At 51.6% G+C, this 27,446-nt stretch overlaps 3 non-coding genes across 3 annotated transcripts; 2 read left to right on the plus strand and 1 right to left on the minus strand.

The window, feature by feature from the left end:
- Window positions 1-960: 960 nt before the first annotated feature.
- Window positions 961-1,032, plus strand: TRNAE-UUC. The gene has a single exon. It is a non-coding gene; the product is annotated as a tRNA-Glu (tRNA).
- A 10,586-nt stretch (window positions 1,033-11,618) lies between these two features.
- Window positions 11,619-11,690, minus strand: TRNAA-UGC. Its single transcript has one exon. It is a non-coding gene; the product is annotated as a tRNA-Ala (tRNA).
- Window positions 11,691-20,124: 8,434 nt separating this feature from the next.
- On the plus strand, window positions 20,125-20,198 carry TRNAT-AGU. Its single transcript has one exon. It is a non-coding gene; the product is annotated as a tRNA-Thr (tRNA).
- The last annotated feature ends 7,248 nt before the right edge of the window (window positions 20,199-27,446 follow it).

Below are 27,446 nucleotides of genomic sequence, written 5' to 3' on the forward strand. Positions count from 1 at the left end.
TTGCAGAGGCAATAAAGTCAGTGTTGTTTCAAATTCCTGCATTCTTTATTACTTCATCACACAAATGGGGGGATAACTGCCACGGTAGCCCAGGAGGGGTGGGGGAGGAGGGAAGCAATGGGTGGGGTTGTTGCAGGGGCACCCCCTAGAATGGCATGCAGCTCATCATTTCTGCGGGATGTCTGGGGCTCTGACCTGGAGCGGCCATTTGCCTCTCTGGTTCTTTAGTAGGCTTGCCTGATAGTCTAGACAGGACTGACTCTCCCTTTAGACAAAACTTAAGGAAGGGAATGACCTGGGGAGTCATTCCCATTTTTGCCCATGCGCCCGCAGCCGACCTCACCGAGGCCGGCCAGGAGCACCCATGACAGCAGCAGATGGTACAGTATAACTGGCAACTGTCATTGTCAGCTTGCAAACTCCCATAGTTCCCGCAGTCTCTCCCGCCCATTGGAATTCTGGGTTGAGATCCGAATGACTGATGGGGCAAAAACAGTGTCGTGGGTGATTCTGGGCAAATGTCTGCTTCTAGTGCTGCAGTGCATAGCTTTAATTCAGTACCATGCAGATCACATATACTGCAATCTTTCCCACATTCTCGATCTATGGGATAGCTATGGGATAGCTACCCATAGTGCAACGCTCCAGAAATCGAAACTAGCCTCAGTACATGGACGCACACCACCGAATTAATGTGCTTAGTGGGGCTGCGTGCACTCGACTTTATACAATCTGTTTCCAAAAACCGGTTTCTGTAAAATCGGAATAATCCCGTAGTGTAGACATACCCTGTGGTTAACAACTTTGGTGGCTAATTGAAAGGCTGATTGTTCAAACCCAAGTGAAGATGGAGGTGAGTTTTTTTTAGCGATGAGAATCCAGTACATTTTAACAGGCAGGAAATCTCCTCAATGCTGGTCTAGCCTCATTGGACAAGCATAAGGAGCACTTTTGTCTGATGCATTGGTGGTATAGTGGTGAGCATAGCTGCTTTTCAAGCAGTTGACCTGGGTTTGATTCCCAGCCAATGCAGTGATGTTTTCTCCCCTGGGAATTGGTTTTATTTCAGTCAAATTGTATCAATTTATCAAGGGAATGAGCAAATCAATGTTCTGCAGGTCATTCAACACACAATGGAGGAAGAAAGGGGTGGGACTATACAATGAGCTCTTGGAGTTATCCTGGTATTACAATGTTTGGTTTATTTTTTTAAAAAACTTCCTTTACTTCCCTCTCCCTTTTAGACTCAGAGCCTTTAAGGTCAGAAGGGACCAGTGTGATCATCTAGCACGACCTGCTGCACCTTGCAGGCCAAAAGACCCCACCCACCCACTCCTGTAACAGACCCGGGAGGGGAGGCAGCTCTGTGCACTGCCCCTACCCCAGGCAGCACATGGACGACCTCTGCTCCCCTCCCCCCATGGGTGTGCAGAGATGTGCCAGCAGCACTGAGGTGGCTCCCTGCCCACTCTGCCTCCGTCCCTCCGTGCCGCTCCCAGAAGTGGCCGGCATGTCCCAGCATCCCCTGGGGTGGGGGTAGTGTCTCCATTCACTGCCCCTGCTCCGAGTACCAACTCCGCAGCACCCATTGGCCAGGAACTGCAGCCAATGGGAGCTCTGGGGGCGGCGCCTGCAGGCAGCGGCGCACAGAGACCCCCTGGCATGGCCCACCTAGGAGCTGCAGCCGCAGGGTTGTGTGTACTGGTCACTTTGGGAGCTGCACTGCCCGGGTTAAGCGCCACCCCTCCTGCACCCCAACCCCCTCCCCCAGCGCAGAGCCCGCACCCCGCACCCAAATTTCCTCCCAGAGCTTTGCTTGTCTCCTTTCACCCAGAACCGTCCTTCTTCTCCTGGGCTGCAAGTAGCCATCCCTGGGAAGCCAAGAGGCAGGCACAGGATTCTGCCTCCCAGCAGCCAACCGCACCTCCCCAGGCTTTGCAGAACGACTGGTGACGCTCTACTAACCCCACTTAGCCGCACTGAGGCGCTTAGCTTCTGCCCTGCCTTCCTCAGCTCGACTTTCCTCTTTTGCCCCATTCCCACCTCACTCCCTCCTTTGGCAAGTCACACAAAGGAGGCAGCAGGAAGAGCCGGCTGCCATAGGCCAACCTCCAAGGGCAGAGGAGACCAAGCCACAAGGCTTCAAAAGGTGACTGGCCAAGATCCGCTAGCTTTCCCCTGCTGATGCCAAGGCTTTTTCCTCAGCTCATTTCACCATCTTCTGCCATGCAGGGGTTGGGGTTATCGCAGGTGTTACCCAAAATTGGGCCAGTTAGTAAGCGTAGGGAGGACTAATGACCCACCAGAGTTTGGCAGAAAGCAGCACATTTATTATACTGACAGCTAACCTCAAAATAAACAGGGGGGCGGGAGGAGTCACACTCGCATACTCACGCTCCCAGGACTGGCACAGCACTGGAGATGTCTGGATTCTGCAAGGTAAATTTCCCACAGCGCCGTGATGGATGGTGCGATGAAGGTAAGTCTTCCTGAGGCACAATGAAATACAACGCAGAGAACCACTGGCCAGGCGGTCCGGGCGAAGGGCATTCACTGGAGGTACAAGTTTGTGAGTGCTCTCCTGAGCACATGGCCCCTTCCCCTTTTAAGGGCCTGCACCTCATGGCCTGCGACTAGAGATGACTTGGCTGCATCTGGTTGGTCACACTCCACCTTGGGCAGTGTCCATGCTCTGGGTGTGTGATCGCTGCCTAATTAGAGTCCCAGACACCTTGTCTACCTGGGAGCTCTTCTGCTCTTCAACCAGCCCATTCATCCCACGAGCATTCCAGGAGGGAGCGGGAGGGGAAAAGCCACTTCACAGGCATTCAGAGAGGGAGAGGAGACAAAAGTGGGAGCAGGGGAAGTGTAACAGACCTTCTGAGCATAGAAATCACTGCTGCTCCTACAACTGCAGGGACAGGCCAGTAGGAGCTCGGAAAATTAAGCCTGCATGTTTCTGAACCAGGAACCTTTTGCGTGTTAGGCAAATGTGATAACCACTACACTACAGAAACTCTGTTAGAGGCCTTTGCCCCTCCCTTCATAAGAACATAAGAATGGCCATACTGGGTCAGACCAAATGTCCATCCAACCCTGCATCCTGTCTGCTAACAGTGGCCAATGCCAGGTGCCCCAGAGGGACTGAACCTATCAGGTAATGATCAAGTGATTTCTCTCCTGACATCCATCTCCACCCTCTGACAAACAGAGGCTAGGGGCACCATTCCTTACCCAGCCTGGCTAATAGCCATCCATGGACTTAACCTCCATTAATTTATCTGCAAAAAGAAAGAGGAGTACTTGTGGCACCTTAGAAACTAACAAATTTATTTGAGCATAAGCTTTCCTGGGCTAAAACCCAATTCATCGGATGCATGCAGTGGAAAATGCAGCAGGAAGATATATGTATATATATATACACAAGTATCAGAGGGGTAGCCGTGTTAGTCTGGATCTGTAATGTACACCATCACCACCATTACACCAGTGTAATGTACGCCATCGTGTGCCGGCGATGCCCCTCTGCTGTGTGCATCGGCCGGGCTGGACAATCTCTAAGGAGGGGGATGAATGGACACAAATCAGATGTTGGGAATGGCGGTGTGCGGGGGCCTCTGGGAGAGCACTTCGGCCTCCCTGGCTGCGCGGTGGCGGGTCTTGGGGTGGCCATCCTGCGGCAGGGGGGCTTAGGGTCCAGACTTCGGGGGGGGCTGCTGGGCTTCGGTTCATCTGCGGGTTTGGCACCATCACCTGAGGATTAAACAAAGACTGTGAAGGGCTTGCCAACTACAGAACCAGTTTCTCCTCCCTTGGTTTTCACACCTCAACTGCTAGAACAGGGCCTCATCCTCCCTGATTGAACTAATCTCGTTATCTCTAGCTTGCTTCTTGCTTGCTTATATATACCTGCCTCTGGAAATTTCCACTACATGCATCCGACGAAGTGGGTATTCACCCATGAAAGCTCATACTGGAAAACGTCTGTTAGTCTATAAGGTGCCACAGGATTCTTTGCTGCTTATATATACACAGAGAACATGAAAAAATGGGTGTTGCCATACACACTATAACGAGAGTCAGCAGTTAAGGTGAGCTATTATCAGCAGGAGGAAAAACCTTTTGTAGTGATAATTGGGACGGCCCATTTCCAACAGTTGACAGGAAGGTGTGAGTAATGGTAGGGGGACAAATAAACATGGGGAAATAGTTTGACTTTGTGTAATGACCCATCCACTCCCAGTCTTTATTCAAGCCTAATTTAATGGTGTCCAGTTTGCAAATTAATTCCAATTCAGCAGTCTCTCGTGGGAGTCTGTTTTTGAAGGTTATTTGTTGTAATATTACAACTTTTAGGTCTGTAAATGAGTGACCAGAGAAACTGAAGTGTTCTCCAACTGGTTTTTGAATATTATAATTCTTGAAATGTGATTTGTGTCCATTTATTGTTTTACATAGAGACTGTCTGGTTTGGCCAATGTACATGGCAGAGGGGCATTGCTGGCACATAATAGCATATATCACATTGGTAGATGTGCAGGTGAATGAGCCTCTGATAGTGTGGCTGATGTGATTAGGTCCTATGATAGTGTCCCCTGAATAGATATGTGGACAGAGATGGCAATGGGCTTTGTTGCAAGGATAGGTTCCTGGGTTAGTGTTTTTGTTGTGTGGTTGCTGGTAAGTATTTGCTTCAGGTTGTGGGGCTGTCTGTAAGCAAGGACTGGCCTGTCTCCCAAGATCTGTGAGAGTGAGGGATCGTCCTTCAGGATAGGTTGTAGATCCTTGATGATGCGCTGGAGAGGTTTCAGTTGGGGGCTGAAGGTGACGGCTAGTGGGGTTCTGTTACTTTCTTTGTTGGGCCTGTCCTGTAGTAGGTGACCTCTGGGTACTCTTCTGGCTCTGTCAATCTGTTTTTTCACCTCAGCAGGTGGGTAGTGTACTTGTAAGAACACTTGATAGAGATCTTGTAGGTGTTTGTCTCTGTCTGAGGGGTTGGAGCAAATGCAGTTGTATCTTAGAGCTTGGCTGTAGACAATGGATCGTGTGGTGTGCTCTGGTGAAAGCTGGAGGCATGTAGGTAAGTATAATGGTCAGTAGGTTTCTGGTATAGGGTGGTGTTTATGTGACCATTGCTATTTAGCACTGTAGTGTCCAGGAAGTGGATCTCTTGTGTGGACTGGTCCAGGCTGAGGTTGATGGTGGGATGGAAATTGTTGAAATCCTGGTGGAATTCCTCAAGGGTTTTCTTTTCCATGGGTCCAGATGATGAAGAGGTCATCAGTGTAGGGCAAGTAGAGTAGGGGGTTAGGGGATGAGAGCTGAGGAAGCGTTGTTCTAAGTCAGCCATAGAAATGTTGGCATCCTGTGGGGCCATGCGGGTACCCATAGGACTGCCCCTGACTTGAAGGTATACATTGTCCCCAAATGTGAAATAGTTATGGGTGAGGACAAAGTCACAAAGTTCAGCCACCAAGTTTGCTGTGACATTATCGGGGATACTGTTCCTGACGGCTTGTAGTCCATCTTTGTGTGGAACGTTGGTGTAGAGGGCTTTTTGGCCTGCTGCTTCTATGTCTGGGAGGTTTTTGTCAGCCCTGGCACACAAAAAGGGCATCATTGCGAGCGCCCACGAAGGCGAGATGAATTTTTGCCTGCCTTGCTCAGCTTGACTTGCTTCCTCACCCCATTCCTGCCTTAGATCCTGGGTCGCCTGGTGGCTGAAGATGGTCCATTGTCTCAAGCGGTGCCAGAGCCTGACACAGTGCCCCGGGCAGCCTTTGCTCTGCACATGCCGGCCATGCACATTTGCAAATACTTTAAAGCTCCTGTCAGTAAGTTCTGGGGACAGTTGCTCACCTTCAGAGGAAGCTCCCTAAAATTGGCCTGTCTCGCCCAGTGGTACATTGACCTCTGTTCAGACTGAGCCAAGGGGGGGGGCCTCGCTGCTGTGGCCACCGCTGCTGTGAGGGTGGCCACTGTTGCGGATGAAGCCATCCTGCAAGCACCTTCCACCTAGCCACCCACTGAAAATCCTGTAGGGTGTAAGGTGGGTGTAGAAGAACACTGGGGTGGGGCCTCCCCCTTCCCCCACCATCAGCCATCCCATACCCAGTGCTGCACCCAGTGGGGTAAAAAGAAAATATGGCCATATCGGAAGAGTCAGTTGCGTTCTTTGCGGTTGCCCCAACATTCCCCTCAGGCCTGACCTTCCCTCCAGCTCAGCCACCCACTGAAAATTGAAACACAAAACAGTAGAGCTGTACAAGGCTTCAAAGCCCACCAGGCCCAACCCCTCTTCTAATATAGCAGAAAAGCCACACTTCTGCTTACTAGGTGGGGACGTCCTATTGCCCCACAAGAAGTGGAAGGCCATCGTGTTCGGTCTCAGCAGCACTCGTGGAGCAGGGGGAAATACATGGCTGAGGAAATTCCCCACAGATGGGTCTTGAGCATCACAACCTTGTAGGTTAATGACAAGGTCCACTTACGCCACCGGCTGAGCCATTCCTCACAGGCCAGCAACCATTTCTCCCAGTTCGCGTTCCCCACCTCGTCCCCAACAGAATGCTAGAAGGCCCAGCCATCAACCTGCCCACTCTTGCAGCCCTCCTCTTCCGCCCTGACTGATAGGGGGGAGTATTGAGCCTCCCTCCCTTAGGCCCTTCAGCATCCCTGGGGAACACCAACGTCGCCCAAGTGACTTTGGGCCAGTAGGTCAACCAATAGGGCTACCTCCTAGGCCAGGCTGCAGCCCAGCTTCAGGACTCAGAGGAAATGCAGCTCGCATCCCTACCTACAGGACTCCAGGCACGGCCAGGCTTCTGGATCAAACGTCCCCTCTTGTGCTCAAGTCACAACAGCTAGCGGGTAAAAGACAGGCTTTCATGGCATTGGAGAAAGCAAGATCGAGCCTTGGAAGACCCAGCAGTGTTTGTGGCACAGGAATTGTTCTCAGATCCCACCGAGACTTCAGCTCAGATTGCAGGATTCAAAGTCCCGAGTGCTGCCCTTACACCATGGGACCAATAGGGAACCCCCAGACCTCTGCTGAGCTCTGGTGAGGATGACCCTGTGGGGGCAGCCCTGCCTTTGCTCACCAAGTTGTCATGCAGCAGTTTGCTGCAGCTCCCAGAGGCCTTTCTTAATCCAGACTGAGAGGCCAGTGGGCATGTGAGGAAGTTGCCCCTTCAGTCCCAGGCAGTATATGGCCCTTCCTAGTGAAAAGCCAAGTCCTGGAGAAAAACCGTCAAATAACACCCTGGAGAGACACCTTCTTTCATTTGGAGGGGAATGGTTCCTGCTTCATCTGACCAGGGACTTGAATCCTGGACCTTTAGATTAAAAGTCTGATATTCTACCAACGGAGCTAGCCAAGCTCACATGTGAACAAAACAAATTTAGTGCACAACAGAAACTAGTCATGAAAATGAGGGCAGGAAACAATACAGAAAACCTGCTACTCTCACTCTCTTAGCAGTCCTAGCCCCAGCCTGCTCCTCCATCCGGCGCCCTGAGGCCTTATTCTTTTTTTAGTTAACTATCAAATCCAGGAGAAAACACAGTTATACGAAGCAAAACGAAATCACAAACAGAAATGTCATTGGAAATACAGAAATAAAAAAGGAAAATGCAATCCCCATCACTTTATCATGTCGGGGCCATTCCTGTATCGAGAGCACCCTCGAAGGTCCCTGTGTGCTTACGAGAAACCTGGAGGAACTCATAGCACAGCCTGAACATGAAACTCAACTGCTCCCAGGTGCCGCAGTAAAACCCTTTCCCTGCTGTGAAGTTGCACTCCATAGGATTTTATGAAAATATGCTAATGAGTGTGAATATAAAGTGACTGGACTATGCTTCATGCAAAAGGTCTCTTGTGCAGTATCATTACAAAGCTTATAATCTACTGTGTGTGTTCATCCTATTTGTATGACTCGATCATTCTTGTATCTGAAACTAGAAATATGAACTAGAACTCTGAGGTCCTGTTGTAATGATGCAAAGTGTGGGCCATTAATAGTGGTTTGGACTCTTGATGGCTCCCATTAACCAGGACAATTGACTGGAGATGGCTCTGTCCTGCACCATCTGTGAGTCAGGCCAGGAAGAATGAAGGCTTGGGGGTCTCACAGGACATGTGACCATGTCACCTGGTACAGGAATCCATCTTAAACCTGGGGCTTTTCCCCAGGAGAGAGAGAAAAGATTCCTGCCTTGTACCAAAGCTGTATAAGGGGGTGTAACAGAAGGAAGGTGGCTGCAGTCATGAGAACTCCCCTAGCTACCACCTGAGCTGGAACAAGGGCTATACCAGGAGAAAAGATTGGGCCCAGACAAGAAATAAGTCTAGTCTGCAAAAGATGCTTATTGAAAGATCTCTGAGGGTGAGATTTTATCTGTATTGTTTTGTACTGTATTAGGCTTGGACTTGCATGTTTTTGGTTTATTTTGCTCTATGGAGAATACAAACTCCATCGAGAAGGAAAAGTTAATGCCTTGGAAAAGTCTCTGTGTGTTAGATGGGTGGGAGGGTGTCTAAAAACCACTCTCCTCTACTTTCTTTTCTCTGAATTCCTTTAGAAAATCCAAAGCAGGAAACAGAACCATTGTCTTCTCTGAGGCTTGAGCTCCGAGACCTTCAAATTATGAGACTGACACGCTGCCAGCTGTGCTAAGAAGACCCAGTGAAATGTTTAGGCTCAGTACATATAGGATCCTCCTACAGCAGTGACTGGGGCAGGGAAGGAGCCAGGGATGTGCTGGAAAAAGCAGGGAGATCTGGTGCCCACAGACCTGTCCTGGCGGCTTTCACAGGAGCAAATAAATCAATTCTCCCTGCCCGTGAATAACATACTGGAGCTAATGGCAGCACAGGGGGGATGTTTCCAAGCTGTGCACCCACTGCCACATGTTAGAACTCAATCTCCTTTCCCTAGCAGGGCACTTTCCCTGTGCATTGAGCAAAGCAAGTTGGGGAAGCTACATGGGTAACAAAAACCAGTGCTTCAGACACAGCTTGAACTCATAACCCCAGCAGTAGCCCTCTTTATACCAACCAGTTGCACCACTGCAGGGGCTTTTCAGAGGAAGTTGCGAAGTGGCAGTGATCAGTCTCTGGGGTTCACACCTTTGCCTGGTAATTGAAAGGCTGATGCATCAAACCTAACTCAAGATGCGGCTTTTCAGTGATGAGACTCCAGGACATTTTAACAGGAAGAAAATCTCCTTGATTCTGGTTTAGCCCCATTTGACTCCTTCTGCCCATCTTCTCCCCCCGCCTCCCCGCCCTGCCCCACCCCGTCTCTTTCCTTCCCCACGGGGGCCGTGCAGAGAGGAGCCCCAGTCAGTCTCTGTCACAGAGTCTGTATCCCATAAAGGGAGGGAGGGGTCACTCTAAAACACTGATAACGGGGAGGGGAGGGGTGTCTGTGATTAGGGGGAGAAAGGATGGAGAACTAACAGTGGGACCCAGAGAGATTCCCCCAGATTGGGGAGATCCCCTGCTGCTGCCCATCAGCCAGCTGTGGGAAGAACAACTTGGGATTGCTTGGGGAAGCCACCTTTAAAAACATGCTAGTTACATTTTAATAAGACCAAAGCCTCCTCAAACCCAGGGTCACAATCACCGGAATGATTTTGCCTTGATATTTTAAACCAGCCGCAGACACAAAGTGAGTCAAATTGCAGTTTCCGTTTGGAGTCAGTGCACACACAAGAATCTGGAGGCTTTTAATTCCTTAGGTTCTGCTGCCATTTCATTTCTGTCCTGTTCCAAGATTTATTGTTGTGCAAAGCAACGTTAGGCCCTTGGGAGTGTCCCCCTGGTCCCGCCTGCTGCCCCAGTCAAGTTAAAAGAGCCCGGGGACCCCTGCCACCACCACCACCAGCACAAGGGGGCTAAGGCGGTGTCCTGCCCACCCTCGCTCCATGTGGCACGCCACTCCCGGGAGCGGCTGGCACATCCCTGCGGCCCCTGGGGTGCGGGGGTGGGGTCTCCACATGCTGCCCCTGCCCCGAGAGCCAACTCTGCCAACTGTGGCAATGGGAGCTGCAGGGGTGGAGTCTGCGGGCAGCCGTACTCAGAGATGCCCCCTGCCCTCCCACTTAGGGGCTGCTGCCAGAGGGGGGTGCGGGTTGCTTTCGGGAGATGCCCGAGGTAAATGCTGCACCCTTCACCCTCTCCTGCACCCCCAACCCCAACCCAGACCCAACACCTGCACCCAAACTCTCTCCAAGACCCTGCCCCCCACACACCCTGCTGCAGCACAACCCCCTGACTGAGCACAGACCCTGCACCCAAACTCTCTCCCAGAGCCCAGCCCCTCTCCCTCCCACACCCAACCCCCCCCCCAGAGCCTTACACAGCTGTGGGGTGGGGCAGGACTTGGTCCCATTCTGGGAACGACCAAAAATTATACAAACCTGCCTCCCCTGTCCAGCCCAACCTTCTGCTGATGCACCTCAGCCCACACCCGTGCAGGGTTTGAAGCTTCCGTTGCTTAAATTCCAGGACACTGAGGGATTTCAGCTCCTCTTTGCCCAGAGGGAACCTTCACCCCACTCCCAGCCAGGTTCTTGTCCATGGGATCACTGTAGGGGGGCTGGGTCCCTCTGTGTCTTTTCTCTCTCTACGACTGGCCAGGGTGCAATAACTGGGGCATCTGAGCACCCAGGACCTTCTGTGCCATTCCCCTTCCCCTTCTGTGGTCTCGTCTGTCATTGACTCCAGCCTTTTTTCTATCCATCGTCAGCACCATCCCAAGCAAGCTGCACTCGCCTCAAAAAGACAAAGAGTCCTGTGGCACCTTACAAACTAACAGATGTGTTGGAGCATGAGCTTTCATGGGTGAGTCCCCACTTTGTCGGATGAATGTCATGGAAATTTCCAGGGGTAGGTATCAATATGCAGGCAAGAATCAGTCTAGAGATAAGGAGGTTAGTTCAATCAGGGAGGATGAGGCCTCTTCTAGCAGCTGAGGTGTGAGCATCAAGGGAGGAGAAACTGCTTTTGTAGTTGGCTAGCCAGGCACAGAATTCCCACTGCATTCATCTGACGAAGTGGGGATTCACCCACGGAAGCTTATGCTCCTGTACGTCTGTTAGTCTATAAGGTGCCACAGGACGCTTTGTTGCTTTTTACAGATCCAGACTAACACAGCTGCCCCTGTGATACTCAAAAAGACAGTGTCCCCTGGTGGGTGTAAATCACTGACCTCTCTCCTCTCTGAGCACTGACGGCCCCTCTGTTTCCTTGCCTCTCAGTCTGTGCAGATGGGACCTTTCCCTCCAGTGCTGGAGGATTCGCCCTTCTCATCTACCCTTGTCCCAAGCAGCACAGCGGGTGGGAATCTTACATGTACCAATGGCTTGCATCTGATGAAGTGGGTATTCACCCATGAAAGCTCATGCTGCAAAACATCTGTTAGTCTGTAAGGTGCCACAGTATTCTTTGCTGCTTTTAAATGTACCAAGGTGACTTAGGAACAGAAATCCCCCCAGACCTACCATGCAATTGGCACTTGCTCCTCACTGAGTAGGATTGAAACTGGGGCAGGGAGATTGCAGGGCCACATCCCCTCTGGGCATGAGCAAAGAGCAGCGTGAAAAAATGAATTTGGAAATGCTGGGGATTGAACCCAGGGCCTCATACATGCAAAGCATGTACTCTACCACTGAGCTACATCCACAGATGGGTGGGGTTTGTTATGGGTCACTCTTTTCATGGCTGAACAGCAAAGAATCACTCCCAGTTTCCCTTCTATCTGCAGCAGGATTAGCCTGTGTCAGTGGTTAATGAGGTGGATCGTGTGGTAGATTGTTATTCATTCCCCACCTTAACAATACACACCGTCCCTTTCCCATGCAGATTCCCAGCACCTCAGTGATCCTGGTGGTGGGGGTTGGGGCCTGAGATTTTCAGGGTCCTTTTTCCCCTCCACCTGGAGTGAACGCAGCTTTTCCCCCATCCCAGACAATCCATGAAATAACAACAGGGGCATAAAGAAAGAGAGGAGGGAACATCTCACTGCCAGGCTGGATGTGCCCAGGGCCCCCGGCTTCTCCATTGTTTCCATGGAATTTGGCCCCCTAATTTGCACAAGGGACAGAGAAAGATCTTGCTGTTCCTGTGTCTGTGCAAAGAAAATTGTGCTTCCCTAGGAAAGAGAGGCGGGAAATGGCCCTATGCTGGGACAATATCCTCAGGATTAAGACCTAAGGACTCAGGCTGAGAACTGATAGAACTGCACTCATCTGGGATTTAACAAATTGTCTTCCATGGATCAGGGCCAGATCCAGCGTTTTTGCCGCCCCAAGTGGAAAAAAAAAGAAAGAAGCTGCAATCAACTGCAGCTCTACCTCTGCCACTTTTGGCAGCAAGTCCCTCCCTCTGCTGCTGAAGCCTCCCCTTTCCATTGATGGCTGACCCTAGGGACCTGCTTGCTGTGCTGGTGCCTGGAGCCAGCCCTGCCATGGAGACACTGGGAAGATGGGGAATCAGGAAAATACCAGGGATTTGTTTATGTTGTAAGTGAAGAGTAACTGAAGCAGTTTTGGTTTAAAGTCATTTTTCCCTGACTGGGAATCGAACCCAGGCCGTGGCAGTAAAAGTGCCAAATCCTAACCACTAGACCACCAACGAGGTGATGAAGCTGTTTTTTTTCTCACTTATGTTACACTTTCTAGGCTACTTTCTATCCAATTTCTGAAGCTGCTCCATTGTCCATTCCCTGAGGGGCTAGGAGCAGAGTCCAGGAACCCCTGTACTCAGGGTCACAACCTCAGCCCAACCCAAGCCACTGAAACAAACTCAAATCATGCTTCCTCCAGCAGGATCACAGAGCAACACAATGGAAAACCCATCAGGAACAATCCTCCTCTGCCTTCATTTACCCCATTGCAACCCTCTCAGCAGCCGACTCTTGCGGGAAGGATGCTGAGCTGATAGGAGCTCTGGCATAGAGACCAAGGGAGGGGTGTTGCTCCCCCTCAGTGGGAGCTGATCACATTCTGACTCTGGAGGAGGAGGGAAAGGCCATGGCCACATGATGGGGCCACTGTGTACCACAACATGGTTCTTTTATGGGGGATGACTCTGAACATTGACTGATCTCCACTCCCTTGGATTTGAAGAGATGTTTAGTTGGGCACTTAGGAGGCTGAAGCAATGTTATGGATGGTGACACTACGATCAAAGGGTTATTTAATGATGTAGAAATTGTTAAAAACACTGAGCTTAAACTGGAACTGCCTGTTATTAAAGGCTGGTTTCACCACATCAGTTCCATAAGCTCTGCTAGAAACACCCTGGGTTCTTTCCTGCCTCAGTGGGAACTGCAGGGAATCGTCCCCTGCTGCCCTTGGCTCCAGGCTGGTGTTTCTGGGGAGGGGACGTGGAATTGATTTGTTTGCTGTTGAGAAGGGAGCCAGACCAGTTCTCAGGGAACGAGAACTCCCAGCATCTTCCCAGCCCAGCCCAGGCTGCTGCCCTGTCCCAGCCTCTGTTCCCCTGGGGGCCCTGCGTGTTTGACTCTAGAGCAGGCCGGGAGCAGCAGCTGAGGCAGAGGACAGCCTGGGCCGGGCAGATAAGAAGGAGTTTAGCCAGCAAGAAAGGTAAAATGGCAGTGGAGTATTACCTTGGACTCGACGGCATTTCTCCATTGGTCTGTCTGCTTTGGGGCAGGGACAATAACACGTCCTGCTGCATTCGTTATTTCAAAGGGCGGTTTAGGATTTTCATTCTCACACACGGTGCACAAAGCAGGGCTCAACCTTTGCCGTAAATTAAACGAGCTGCTCACAGATTCTGGCAGCCACAATGAGCATTTAGGTGAGAGCTCAGACCTGCCCCTGTCTTAGAGGAAGACAGGGGTCATCTGTGTGGGGACTGGAGCACTGACCTACCCGCTCCTAACTCCCAAACGTTCAGTAACTCTATCATCAGTGCCTGCGAGTGTTATTTAAACCATAAGAAAAAAACCCACACTGGGCTAGACTAGAAGCCCATCTAGCTCTGAATCTTATTTTCTGACAGTAGCCAACAAGGCACCACTGGGAGTTGAAACCAGGCTCTCATGTTTACAAAAGAGGCACTTTAACCAGCTAAGCCATGGTGCCTGCAGGTGGCTAAAACCCAGTGTCTGCCCACACCTGACTCCCTGCCATCTTCAGCGGGGCCTGACAAGCTTTGCTTGTGTTTGGATTTTGCAAAGCAGAGGAGCAGGTGACGTTTTCCTTGCAAGCTGTGTGTGAGTGAATCTTTGGCCAGGTCTGCACTACAAAGTTGTTTCAGCAGAATTATATTGCTTAGGTGTGTGAAAAACACACTATGCTCCCTCGGTCGGCAGCTTGTGGCTGGTGTACACACTGCCATGCCATGTCTGGCGACAAAACTGCCCTGTTTAGGTGACAAAATAAAACAAATTCGATGAGAGGTCTAGAGATTTTTGTAGCAAACATAAAGTGAGAGAGTGTCAGTGTAAATGCTGCTGTTCATTATATCATCATAACTGGCCTTCTCCAGTATCCCACAATGTCCGCTGTGAACTCGCCTGCCCTGCATTCCTGCTACAGAGCCATGGGCCCCTCCCGTTTCATCGCTCTGGGAAGTTCTGACAGCTGAACTGTGATGCCTTCATGACATCTCTTCCCTCAAGGAGGCTCTTACCTTCTAAACAGGGATGGCTGTTTTCTTTAAAATCAGGAAAAGGGAAAGAGAAAACTCAAAAGAGCTTCCTCGTGGCACTCACGTGCCTGAACCTGAATACTCTCTCAGTCCTCCAAGAGAGATCTGGAGAAGGAGACTCGCTGAAGCAAAGCCACAGGGGCCTCTGAGGTTTCCCTGGCCCCTCGCCCTTGTCCTGCCTGGCTGATGTCAGCATCTCTCTGTGAGGTCACCACCTCCCCACCAACTTTGACCAATAGTCTGAGGTCCTGCAAAAGGCCTTTCTGATGTCACTGCCACACCACTCCCTTGCTGTGCTAATGTCCTTCCCCTGGCCAGGCACTTTGGAGGTTTGAGCTACTCCCTGTGGATCACCCCACTCAAGGAGCATTCGTTCTAGGAAGCAATCCAGTTAGACAGGAAAACATCAGGTGCTGCTCCCAGTGCTACACTCAGTTTTTCAGAAATTAGTCGACTTGATGGCCAGAAGAGACCATTAGAGCATCCAATCTGACCCCCTGCATATCACAGGCCTCCTGTATGACACAAGAGCTACTTTTGGGACACACACATTCCAGAAAGGCATCTAGTCTTCATTAAATGACATCAGGAGATGGTGAATCCACCACTTTCCTTGGTAGCTTGTTCCTGTGGTGAATCATCCTCGCTGTTGAATATTTGTGCCTTATTTGTAATATGAATTTGTCTCTTTTCACCGTCCAGCCATTGGGTCTTGTTATGCCTTTCTCTGCTCGATTAAAGAGCCCTTTAATACCCAATCTTTTCTCTCCATTAAGGCACTTCAACACTTCAATGAAGTCACCTTTCAATCTTCTTTTGATAAGCTAAACAGGGTGAGCTCGTTCAATAGCTCACTAGAAGGCATTTTTCTCCAGCCCTCAGAACATTTGGTGGCTCTTTGCTGCCCCAGCTCCAATTTCACAACATCTTTTTCAAATGAGGACACCAAAACTGGAGGCAGTATTCCAGTATCAGTCTCACTGATGCCGTGTCACCTCCTGTGATGTTATTAACATAATCTGTAACTCTATAGATCACCGTTGCGACTGCTGTTCTATATTTGCAGCCAATATGGTAGAAAGGTTGTTGTCTAAGGGGTGTATGGAGAGGTTCTGATTGTCTGATTATAATGATGCTATCTCTAGATGTGTATCTTTTTTGTAGTTGATGTTATGAATATTGGCTCTATGCTGCCCGTATTTCAAACTTGTGCTCTGCTTCCGGGGAACACCCCAGCCGGACAAGTTGGTGTCAGTTCTGCCTAACCTGCTGGATGGCCCATTAAGGACCATCAGCTATACAATCGACCCATTGAGAGAAGGCAGATTCGCCTTGTACCTCAGCAAGATATGCAGGGACCTGCCTGTGGACAGAACTCTAAGGTTTTTCTATGTCACGTGCTGGATAGAGTGTCCTTGGGACAAAGAAAGCAAAGACCACATGGCAAGAGACTATAAAATGCTGATGCCTCGTCTCCATCTTGTTTTCAATCCTGCTTCATACCTCTGGAGGGACTTTGCTACAAACTGAAGCTCTGTACAAAGGACTGAATGACCCATCCCAGCTGTGGATGTACTCCAGAGACTTGATTTGAACCTGCAGTTTATTCCATCACTGCTATAAGCCTGAACCAAGAACTTTGCCATTACTGTATGTGAAGGGTTAAAATCCATGTGCATATTATATAACAACCTGGTCTATGGATTGTGCCAGCTCTTTTTCAGACCAAAAGTCCAGAATATGGTCAAGGGACCAGAGGCCTAGCAAATAGTGACCAGCTAAGAGAAAGCTGGGGTAAACAGAAAGCCTTGCTTGCTAAGATAGGCCTGGTCAGCAAATTGCCAGGTGTGGGAGCTAAGAACTAAATAATTGTTTCTTATTCAGAGTTGCAGATTGAACAAAGAATCCCTGTCCCTATTGTGTTAGTCCCTTCGGTAGGGAGACGTTCTTCCCACAGATCCAACTTTGAGTTTATGAGAAGTTGGCACATGTCAGTATAAGATATGGCATCCTTCCACCTCCCTTCCAAGGAACCAATGCCTTGCCTTTAGACACACAGAAAACAATCTTTATTGCCATATACTTTCACTGTTTCTTTCCTTTAACCCCTAGGAATGTACCTGTTGGACAATCAAAGGAGTTGCTCCATTCCTGTGGACCTCAAATCAGAATTCAACATATGTATTTTATACTACTAACATTTTATCAAAGTATTCATTAAATGTTAACTTGCTAACTTGAGATAATGGGTGGAGACATTATGTAACCTGTTAACCATTGGCTACTGTGCTATCTTGTCTTGGTGCAAAACCTATCCCAGGGTGTGGAACTGCCTTCCCCATCACTTTCCCCCGTCTATGGAAAACCTATATATTCTATTGTAACCAATAGATTGGCAGTGTCTCTGAGCTTAATAAGCCAGGTGACACTCCACCAGCGCTGTGTGTAATAAACTCCTATTCTTGATCTCTACACGGTGTAGGTTTATGTCCTTCACAGACACCTGCTGAATAAAGAGGAGATTCAGCATCCAGCACCCAGTGGTGCCTGGCTGAATGCGTCTCCTTTCCCCGCAGCTTGGTGATCTTTTGAGGAAATGGAGAAGACTGCCTTTGCCTAGCTGTACATTGCTTGCAAAAGAAACCAGTCTTTTTGGTGACAAGTGTTGAAAGGAGCCATTAGACGAATGTGGAGACAAGAAAACATCCCCTAACTGAACTTGCATCTGTGGATGCTGAAGCCACAACACAGAGCGCTAAACGCTATATGACCACGGCTGGTGTCAGAAGAGTCTCTACCAAAGCTTTTTTCCACCAGCAGGGGCCTCTCTGTGCACAGAACTCCTGGTCGGTTGATGGCTGCGGGCAGTGGAGAACTCTATTTTGGCATCTCTTTGTCTCTTTCGTGGTGAACATCTGCAGTGACTGTTAAAAGGCCTCTGGATAGTGATCTTTGGGAACAGCTGGCTGAAGAGCCTTCCTAGTAACCAGGAAATCCTGGCTTGGCCTGACAGTTCTTCCTTGCTGAACCTAATGTCTCTGTTGGCTCCTTTTTTGTATCTCTTTTCATAAAAAGAAAAGACCTGTCAGCAGAATCCTTCTAAGTGGTGGTTCAAGGCAGAGAGAGCCTTCCTTGCGGCTGAGTCTTGGTGCCATGGGGCATGTCTCACCACTGCAGTGCCTCCTGTTGGCCGTCCTGGCAATTAGCTCTGGTCCACCGGTGCGCCTTCATCTAGTGGCGTCTGGCTGCCATCTGTTCTATCATTAGGACCCATGTCGCTCTCAGGACTTCAATGTCCTCTTATGGACACAGCCCTCTGGCTGTGCCCCACTCAGGTCTCTCCCCCTTCCAGGGGGCAACTGTCCTCTATGTAAGGGGACTGTTGCCCCCTTACTAACATTCAGTGGGGGTGTTTGGTTGCTAGCTCCCAGCACTAAAAAGGGAGGGGTCGATGGGAAATCAGGAGCCTGAGACTGACAGTCTCCAGGAACAATGTGGAGAGGCCAGTGCTCCAGGTCAGCCTGATTGACAGGGCGGGCAGGCTAATCAAGGAGTCAGGAGGCCAGGGGGGTCCCGTCCTCCCTGTGAGCTGGAATTGTCTGAGTCAGATGGAGTGGGGCCGAGCTAAGGAGAGAGCAGGGCCCCAAGCTAAGCTGATGGGAGCAGAGCTGCAGCACCAGAGCCAGAGCACAGCCCAGAGAGAGCAGCCCTGCCCTGGGAGCAGAGCTGCAGCAACCAGAGCCAGAGGGGCCAGACAAGCAGTCCAGGAAGCAGATGAGAGCTCAGAGCAGAGTCACAGAAGCAGCCTGCAGAGCAGCCCTGCCCTGGGAGCAGAGTGGTAGCAACTGGAGCCAGAGAGGCCAGAGAAGCAGCCCAGGGAGCTGAAGGCAGAGCAGCAGCAGCAGCCGTGCTGAGGCAGTGTGGAGCTGGAGCTGGAGCAGTCTGGAGCCGGGTGCGGTGAGCAGCTGGGGAGAGCGAGGGGGACCCTGGGCAGTGGGCCCAGCGCAGGGAGACGCCTCAGCCAAGAGGCCCTGCAGGCCAGACTTGGAGGGGGACCGTAACCCTGACAGGGCGGGGGTGACGCTGGGGAGAAGGATCCTGCCACCCAGAGCCTGAGAGTGTGTGGCCACTGCCAGAGCAAGTGTCTGACCCGCAGCATCCCTGCAGCACAGCCAGGACCTGAGAAGGAGGCCTGGGACCTACAAGGAGCAGACTGTGAACTGCCCTGACATTCCAGAGACACTGTTTGTGATGTTCCCTGCCACAGAGCAGGGTGATGTGTTTTCCTGTAACCTTTCCCATTTTTCCTTATTCTTTTTTTAAATTAAGTGTTAATTAAATAACTTGTATTTGCTTTAAATTGTATGATGTGATCAGTGGGTCAGGGATGTGCGCAGTGCAGAGAGAGTCCCCCGGAGTGGGGACACCCTAGCCCCTGTCCTAGGTGACTACAGCAGGGTTGGGGGTCAAGCCCCCTAGGAATCCTGGGCCCAGCCTTGTTGGGGTTACGAGGACTCTGCCAGACAGGAGAGTGGAAGAGGAGTCCTCAAGGGCAGGGAGGCCTCTGGGTAAAGGAAGTGGGAGCGAGGACTCAGATCCTTTCGCTAGCCCACTTCACCGGGGTAGTGCAGAAGCCAGGAAAGTTCCCCACAATAGCGGGACCATTCCTCCGCTTACATCTACCCAGATGCTTGCCTTAGTGGCCAGCTGCAGTCCAGGGTGTAGCCACCTGTGCCAGCGGTGACTGAGGCAAAAGGGGTGCACCTCCAACCCCCGCCATCTGTTTCCCTGGACCACTTCCCCACAGACCTAGCACCTTCCTCCGCTTTGTATCAGGGCCTCAGTCTGGCAGCAGTCAGCCAGAAGGTCACTCATGCTCCCCTTACCCACCCAGCACTACTCTGATCATGGTGCCCTCCCTTCTCCTTCCTTCAGGGCAGCCAATCCTCCCTCCTCAAACTCCAAGGAGTGACTGACCCTTGCTGTGCTGAGCAGCCCTTTATATATGGGCTGCTCCAGCAAGCCTTCTCCTGATTGGCTCTCCCAATAAGCCCTTTCCTGACTGGCTGAATTCTGTGCAGCCTCTGCAAGGCTGCCTTCATCTTTCTCCTGCTTGTTTGGGGCAGCCACCCCACCACACTTGGAAAGCGGCAAATGAGAAGTCCAGAGCTGATGGAAAGGTTACCATGACTCAGAACTGAGCCGAGGTTGCCACGACTGAAACACAGTTCACTAACCACTATATGATCACAGTGGCTGGTGGGAGAAGCACATGTTAGAAGCCCTCTGTCAACTCAGCTGTGGCTTTCTGTGCACGGAGAGCCAGGCACCTCAAGGTCTGCAAGTCTTGAGGGAGACGGGCAATGTCTGTACTTTGGAATTTGCAGGTGTTATCCTGGGCCATCAAATGGAACAGTTGTAAACACTTTCTTGAGGCAGGCACCATGGCTTAGCTGGCTAAAGCACCTGTCTAGTAAACAGAAGATCCTGGGTTCAACTCCCAGTGGTGCCTTATTGTATGGCTTTTGTCTCCTCTGCTCACATTTTCCAGTGTCTTTCTAGGAAACAGAAGAGACCTCCCTTGGTATCCAAGTAATTGCTTGCTAAGGAAAAGGCTTCTTTGGAGAGAAGCTTTGGAAAGAATCAAATCACAAGCCTGGAGCTGATGAAAAGGCTGCTGTGACTGGCATTGGCATGGCGGTTGCTTCGACTGCAATTGCTGCAACACAAGAGCCTGCGCCACACGTCCTTGGGATTTGCTGGGGATGTCCACACACAGAGGCCATGTCACCTTCCTTTTGATTGTCAGTGATGAGAAATGGAGCAGCTGGGAGAAAAGTCCCAGAGAGCGGCACCGTGGCTAAGCTGGCCAAGGCACCTGCCAGGTAAAGTGGAGGTTAGGGATGCAGCACCCAGTGGTGCCTTGCCAAATGTGTCTGCTCTTCCCACCTTTTGGTCAATCTTTCGAGGAAGCAGAGAAGACTGCCTCTGCCTTGCAGTGCAAATGCTTCCAAAAGAAACTGGTTGTTTTTTCTGACAAGTGTCGGCAGGAGGCACCTAAGAAACGTGGGGACAAGGAAAAGGTCATCGTAACTCAACTTGCATCCGTGGCTATTGAGGCCACAATGCAGAGCACTGAGCACTGTACGACCACAGCTGGTGACAGAAGGGGCTTTTCCAAAGGCATTTTCCACTAGCAGGGTCCTCTCTGTGCGCAGAATTCCTCATCGTTTGATGTCTGCAGGCCCTGGAGATCACTATTTGGCATCTCGCTCTCTGTCTCTGTGAACATCCGCTGTGGCTGTTGAAAGTCTATGATGGGATCTACGGGATGCAACCTGAACAGTGGGACCCCTGAGCCCTGTGTCCCACCGCCTGGATTCCCTCTCACACGGTGATGCTGTGACAGGCTGTGAATCTCTGGCACATATTGCACTTACACAGACATCCACAGGCTGGGACACATCCGACTGAGTTACATGAATGCTTCTCCCAGCCACTCACAAAAGTAACGATAGATAGAGAGCCTCCCCCCAGCTCTGCAGCCTTGCACCCCTGGATCATACCGCAGGAAGGGCAAACCACAGCGGCTGCCTCCTCCACATGCGGGAAAACGGCTTGACCTGCTGGCCCCGCGGACTGAGTCACCAGGCCTCCAGCTTGCCCCATTCGACCCAAGGGGTTGATCTTGTGGCCAGAATTATTTGCAGTTGTGATTTCCCCCAGCAGTGCCCCACAGGGGTCCAGGGTCAGCTCCAGCACAGGCCCCACAGGAAGGCTTAATTCTTGAGCTGCAGCACGTGCTGGGCAGGCTTAAGGCTGGGCTCCCCATGGCAGGAGAGAAGAAGAAGACTTGGCCGCTGGAGGGGCAGGCTGGGGCTTCCTGGATCCCATTTGCTCACAGCCAGCCCCCCGCCCCCACTCCCAAGTTGTCAGTGGCGCCCCCAGGTTGGCCAGAATGGAGCAGCGGTTTTCACTGCACCAAGTCCACTTATGGCTTGCAGGCAACTCCAGACCCCCCACAGCCCACCATCTCGGCCAGAAAGGAGCCCACTCCGCCTCCCCATTGCTTCTTTTCCTTCCACCCAGGACCCCACTTCTCCTGGCCTGCAAGTAGCCATCCCTGGGATGCCAACAGGCAGGCACCGGGGTCTATCTCCCAGAAGCCAACTGCATCTCCATGGGTTCAGCCCTCAGAAGGGCAGGTGGGGGCTTCCTGGATCCCAATTGCTCACAGCCAGCCCAACCCCTGCCTCTAAAGCCATCAATCTATAGGCCAACCTCCACGGGCAGAGGAGGCCAAGCCACAAGCCTCCAAAAGGTGACACACCACACTCCTCTAGGTTCTCTAGACTGATGCCAAGGTGCTTTCTCCACTGACGTCATCACCGTTTATCATGTGAGAGTTGGAGTTATCCCAGGGACAGGCCAATAGGAGAAGGAGGAGCACCTTCCTGAACAGCAAGGGGATCTGAGAAAAGGAAGGCAGCATGTTTCTGCCTGGTTCTGAAGCAGGGACCTTTTGCATGTTAGGCAAACGTGATAACCACGACACTACAGAAACTCCATCTACTTGGCTGGTGCTTGCCCTGGCACACACCGATGGGGAAACAGAGCGAGTGGTGGCAGCCCTTCAATAGGTCAGCTGGTAGAGCAGAGGACTGGAGCCGGTGCTCAGGAAGTCATCCTTACGCCCCCTTCTGAACCTTGCTTGAAGGGGAGCTTCTTTTTCTTCCCCTTGCTGACAAAGAGCAGGAGAAGAATGAAAGGTCAGGTGGGCCAACTCGGTGCAGAAGCCCATGCTGCCTTTTCCTGCTGCATAGCCTGAAATGAGGGATTTGTGGCAGCTAAAGGAACTGCTGCACTTTCAAAAAACAGCCCAACCCTGCACAAAGGGGGAAAGAAGAGCCCCCCCCAAAGCTTGGGTTTGAACCAACAACCTTTAGTCTCACCCAGCTCAACTATTTCAACAGCTGCTGGGTTTCTTTTTAGCCTGTTGCTTTTCTGTTTGGGATGCTTTTGTCAGCGGCCCATTAAGGCAAGATTCACTTTTGCTTTTCTTAGCTGGCTAAAGCCCTTGTTTAATAAACCAGGAGATCCTGGGTTCAGCTCCCAGTGGTGCCTTGTTGAGATGCTTTTGGTGCACCTGGCATTGGCTACTGTCAGAAAATAAGATTCAGAGTGAGATGGACCTTTGGTCTAGCCCAGTGTGGTTTTTCTTATGGTTTAAATTACACTCACAGGCACTGATAATAGATCTACTGAAAGTTTGGGAGTTAGGGGCTGATAGGTCAGTGGTCCAGTCCCCTCACAGATAGCCCCCTCCCTCTGGGACAGGGGCAGGTCTGAGCTCTCCCACCAAATGGCTCTTTGCAGCTGCCAGAATCTGTGGGCAGCTCATTTAGTTTATGCCGAGGGTTGAGGGTTTGTGCCCAGTGTCTGAAAATGAAAATCCTAAACCACCCTATGAAATAACGAATGCAGCAGGATGTGTTTTTGTCCCTGCCTCAGAGCAGACAGACCAATGGAGAAATGCCATTGAGTCCAGGGTAATACTTCCCTGTGGTTTTACCGTTTCCACTCTCTAAACTCCCTCCCAACCTTCTGGGCTCCTACAGCCGGGGACTGAGCCTGAGCCCAGACACGGACACTGCAACTTTACTCCAGACCAAGCCACATGGCCCTGATTAATCCGACACGGCCCAGCTGAGGGTGTTTCATTGCACTGGAGACGTAGCCTAATGTTATGTCTACACTGTGATTAACACACCCAGGGCACCTGTTGCAAAGCCCTGGTCAGCTGACTCACGGTAATGGGGCTTGGGCTGCAAGACTATAAAATTACAGTGCAGACATATGGGCTTGAACCCAACCTCTGAGGCCCCACGAGGGGTGAGGGTTTCTGAACCCAGGCTTCAGTGTGAACACAAATATCTGCACCACAGTTTTTAGCCCCTCAGCTTTAGCTCCATGAGCCCAAGTCAGATGACCCAGGCCAGCCCTGCTGCCATCTTTATCCCAGGAGAGATGGACTCTAAGGTACGTCTCCATTGCAATGTAAGCCCAGGTGTAGCACGCTGTGCTCAAAGCAGCACCTGGAAGCCCCATATTCACCACTCTCATATAATGATGACATGGTTTGTACAAAGTCCGCCTGGTGAGGTATCATTTCAAAAGTCTTGATCTGTTGAACGTTAATATCTTGTTGGATTGTGTGTGCTCACATTGGTTGGGAAGTTATGAAGTTTTGCTCTGTGTGCGTTACTGAAATATGAGGTTTCAAAATGCCCCCCACCAGCCTTTCAGGTGTGACAAGGGAGGAGCCAGACTTGCTGCTGGCCCATTGAAGGTATCCACACTCCCAAGGAGTATCCCAGGAACCGTGTACAATGCAGACTTCTCCGAGATAGCACAGCGAAAATGGACATTGCTTGACTCACATCGTAGCAAAGGAGCTTCCTAGCAAGACGGAAGAAACTATGAAAGAAGGGTAGAGACATCATGACTTGGCCTCTCTCCCCCACAACTCAACATCTGGAAACATACCTGGAGTCAAAGACTGGACTGAACTGACTCAGAAATCAGAAGAGATTAATATTAATACATTCAAACCAGTCTCCAAACAGACTAGTATTGGGTTCTCAGCAGAAAATTTTCAGTTTGGGGAATTTTGTTTTCTCAGTCAGACTTTGCCAAGGGAAGCAGGGAGAAAATGTTTGAGTTGCCTCCTTCAGAACAGCTTGGCCTAGACACTAGCTCTGGTTCACTGTTGTGGCCTTGCTCAGGTTGAGGGTATTTTAATAATTTGGGGAGGTCCTGGGGTGTTTGGGGGAGATGATGAGGATGTTCCCTTTTGAGATAAAAACTAAGAAATATGGGACTAGAGAATTTCTTTAAAAATCTGGGGTTTAGACATTTTATTTAAAGCAAGGAGGGTCTGAGTTTCTGAGAAGGTTTTAGTTTGATCTGTCATTGTACCAAAGGGGTAGATGGTTGTCTATAAATAAAGAAGGTCTGAAGACTAAACACATCCTATGAGTAAGGGATTTGAACCCATGCATGCAGAGCACAATAGATTAACAGTCTTTCACCTTAACCACTCAGCCACCTCACCTGAACTAGCAAAAAAAGGGACAGGAGGAGAAATATAAGGTCGGCAGTGATAGGGCCAATATGGAGTTTTTAAATACTAAGCATAAGCAGGGGCTGAATGAGCTGGGGGAAAGACTTTAGGAACAAACTGTGTTTGCACAGACACCCCTACTCTGCCTAGCTATGCAGCATGATGGGGCCGCTTCCACAAAATGAGCAGTTTTGGCTGACAAATCACTTTAGGATTGAGTGGAATGAAATGTTATTATCCTTCCTGCATGAGTGAAGGGCAGCAGAACATACCTAGTCTGTCCTGAGGGAGGGAGGGGTGGGTGAGGAATAGCTTTTATTGGACTGCATAGATATGATTGAGGACATCCATGGTTGTGGCCCCTCGGAAGCCATTGTCAAAAACAGGGGCTGGGAGTGGGGCTGTTGCTTGCTGGGGAGGGGGGTGCAAACAGGGGTAAGGGGGTCAAGGCCAGGATGGGAGTCAGGGGCCCAGGCTGAGGGTGGGGTTGGGGAAGAGCTGGGGAAGAGGTGGGGCTGAGTGGTGTTATCTCCCTGCCCTCCATGGGGGCTGGCTCGGGCCCTGAGGTGCCCCCATGAAACTTCATCTGTGTCCCCCTAGGAGTCATGCCCCACATTTTGGGGACCACTGAACCCTACTCGCTAAGCAGGGGCTAGTGATGCCAAAGCCCAGGGAAAGGGAGAACAAGTGCGGGGCCCCCAGCACTGGAACCATGGCCCCCCATTACTGTCTGTGGCTCCGCCCCCTTCCACACCTTCCACCCACGGCCCCATCCACTGTCACCTCTGTTCCACCCCTTCTCCCACTGGCCCCGCCCTGTCACTCCTTTACCCCTGCCCCGCTGCGGCCCCGAGACCAGAGAAGCTCTGTGCCCCTGCTGCAGCCCCCGGGCCGTAGCAGGGAGTGGGAGCTCCTCCAGCCCTGGGGCCAACATGGGGGAGACTTTTCCAGGGGGGCCCAATTTGGCCAGGGCCCCTAGTCATGGGCCCCACTGCCCCCTTGGCGACGCAAGGTTTGGGGAGGCTGAGCCCCCCGAGCCTCCATTACGAGCCGCCCAGGCTACCACTGCTCAGTGTGTGGCCAGTCTCCCTGTGTCTCTGCTGTTCGTACTGGGGAGCGTGGCCGGCCTTAGGGGTGGGGCCCCCCGGCAGCCGCCCAGGGCTCCAGGGGTCAAAGGGCACCATGTGCCAGTGCAAAGGTGCTCACTGCTCTCCCCTGCCCCCAATGCTCGTCCATGGCCCCATAGAGGGTTGTGGGGAGCGAGGAGCAACACTATGTGCTCCATGCGTCCTGGTCACTGTCCCCACCTGGTGCTGTGACGGGAGCATCAGAAGCTGCTGCTCTCTGCCCTCCCCTGATGCAGCCCGGCTGAGGAAAGTGACCTGGATGCAGGGAGCTCGGATGATGTCGCTTATCACCCTGCCCCCGCAGCCCCTCGGGGTGCCCGGAGGAGCAGCATCCCAGGGAGGAGCAGGCAGCAATGCCAGCTGCTCCATGCACACAAGTCAGTGTCCCCACGTGGGTGCAGGACGCGGCACAGTGGTTAGGGGTGAAGGGAGTGCAGGAGCGGGGCAGTGGGTTGTAATTGCTCAGCATCTTCCTGCTGGGGATTCTCCTCCTCGTTCTCACTCACCATCCCAACACCTGATGGGAAACAGGGAGAATCCAGATATAGGTCACTCCCTGTGCCAGAGAAAAAGGAAATGTCAAAAAGGGAGTCAGCCCTGGGAAGACGCAGGCACGGCACTCTGACTGGCGGAAGCCAAACGACCACACCGAGAGTTTAGCATGGACAGCTTGGAGACAGCCAAAGCGTGGAAGGGCTGCGTTGGTCTGGAAGAGGGAGTCGGTGGCTGTCTATCCTGGCGGAGGCAGGGTCGTTTTGCTGTATGCTGGGCCAGGGGCCAGGGAGTCTGCTAGAGTTGCTGAGCTGGGCCTGCTCCTGGCTTTGCTTGGGTTAGAGGAAATTGGTGAAGATAAGAACGGCCCTCCTGGGTGAGACCGATGGTCCATCTAGGCCACTATCATGTCTTCTGACAGTAACCGATGCCAGGCGCTTCAGAGGCAATGGCCAGAGCAGGCAATCGTCAAGTGATCTATCCCTGCGTTGTCTTCTGAAGCTTGGTGCTTGTTTCAGGGGCTAACTCTCAGCCCAGACACACTCCAGGGAGGGAGCGTTGGTGTTTGTGCCGAGGAGCGTGGCTGGGACTCGGACCCCCTTCCCCAGCTCTGGGTAGCACGCCCCCCTCCCCCCCATTTCAGGCTGTGTTCTGCTTAAGGCCACAGAGCCCTTGCCTTTTTTTGCCCGGTGCCTCAGAGTCAGGCCAGCTGCGGGGAATTAGCTCAAGCGGCAGAGCGCTCGCTTTGCATGCGAGAGGTAGTGGAGGACGCTGCCCGCATTCTCCGAGCCGCTCAACTAAGGGCTCCTGATGAGCGTGGTGGACGGGAGAGTCGGCCATCTGACTTTTGGCCTTGCTGCCCGTAGCGGTCAGGCCGAAAAATCAAAAGCCATCCTCCCCAGGCCCACAGCCACCCAGGGGCTCCTCTGCACCATCTTGCCTGAGCCGGTGGAAGTGGAGCCTGGAACTTACCTGATGCGCTGAGGTTTATTTGCACTGTGCGCTTCACATGGAGGTG

Source organism: Mauremys mutica, unplaced genomic scaffold (genome assembly GCF_020497125.1).
Source record: "Mauremys mutica isolate MM-2020 ecotype Southern unplaced genomic scaffold, ASM2049712v1 Super-Scaffold_100449, whole genome shotgun sequence".
NCBI classification, from domain to species: Eukaryota; Metazoa; Chordata; order Testudines; family Geoemydidae; genus Mauremys; species Mauremys mutica.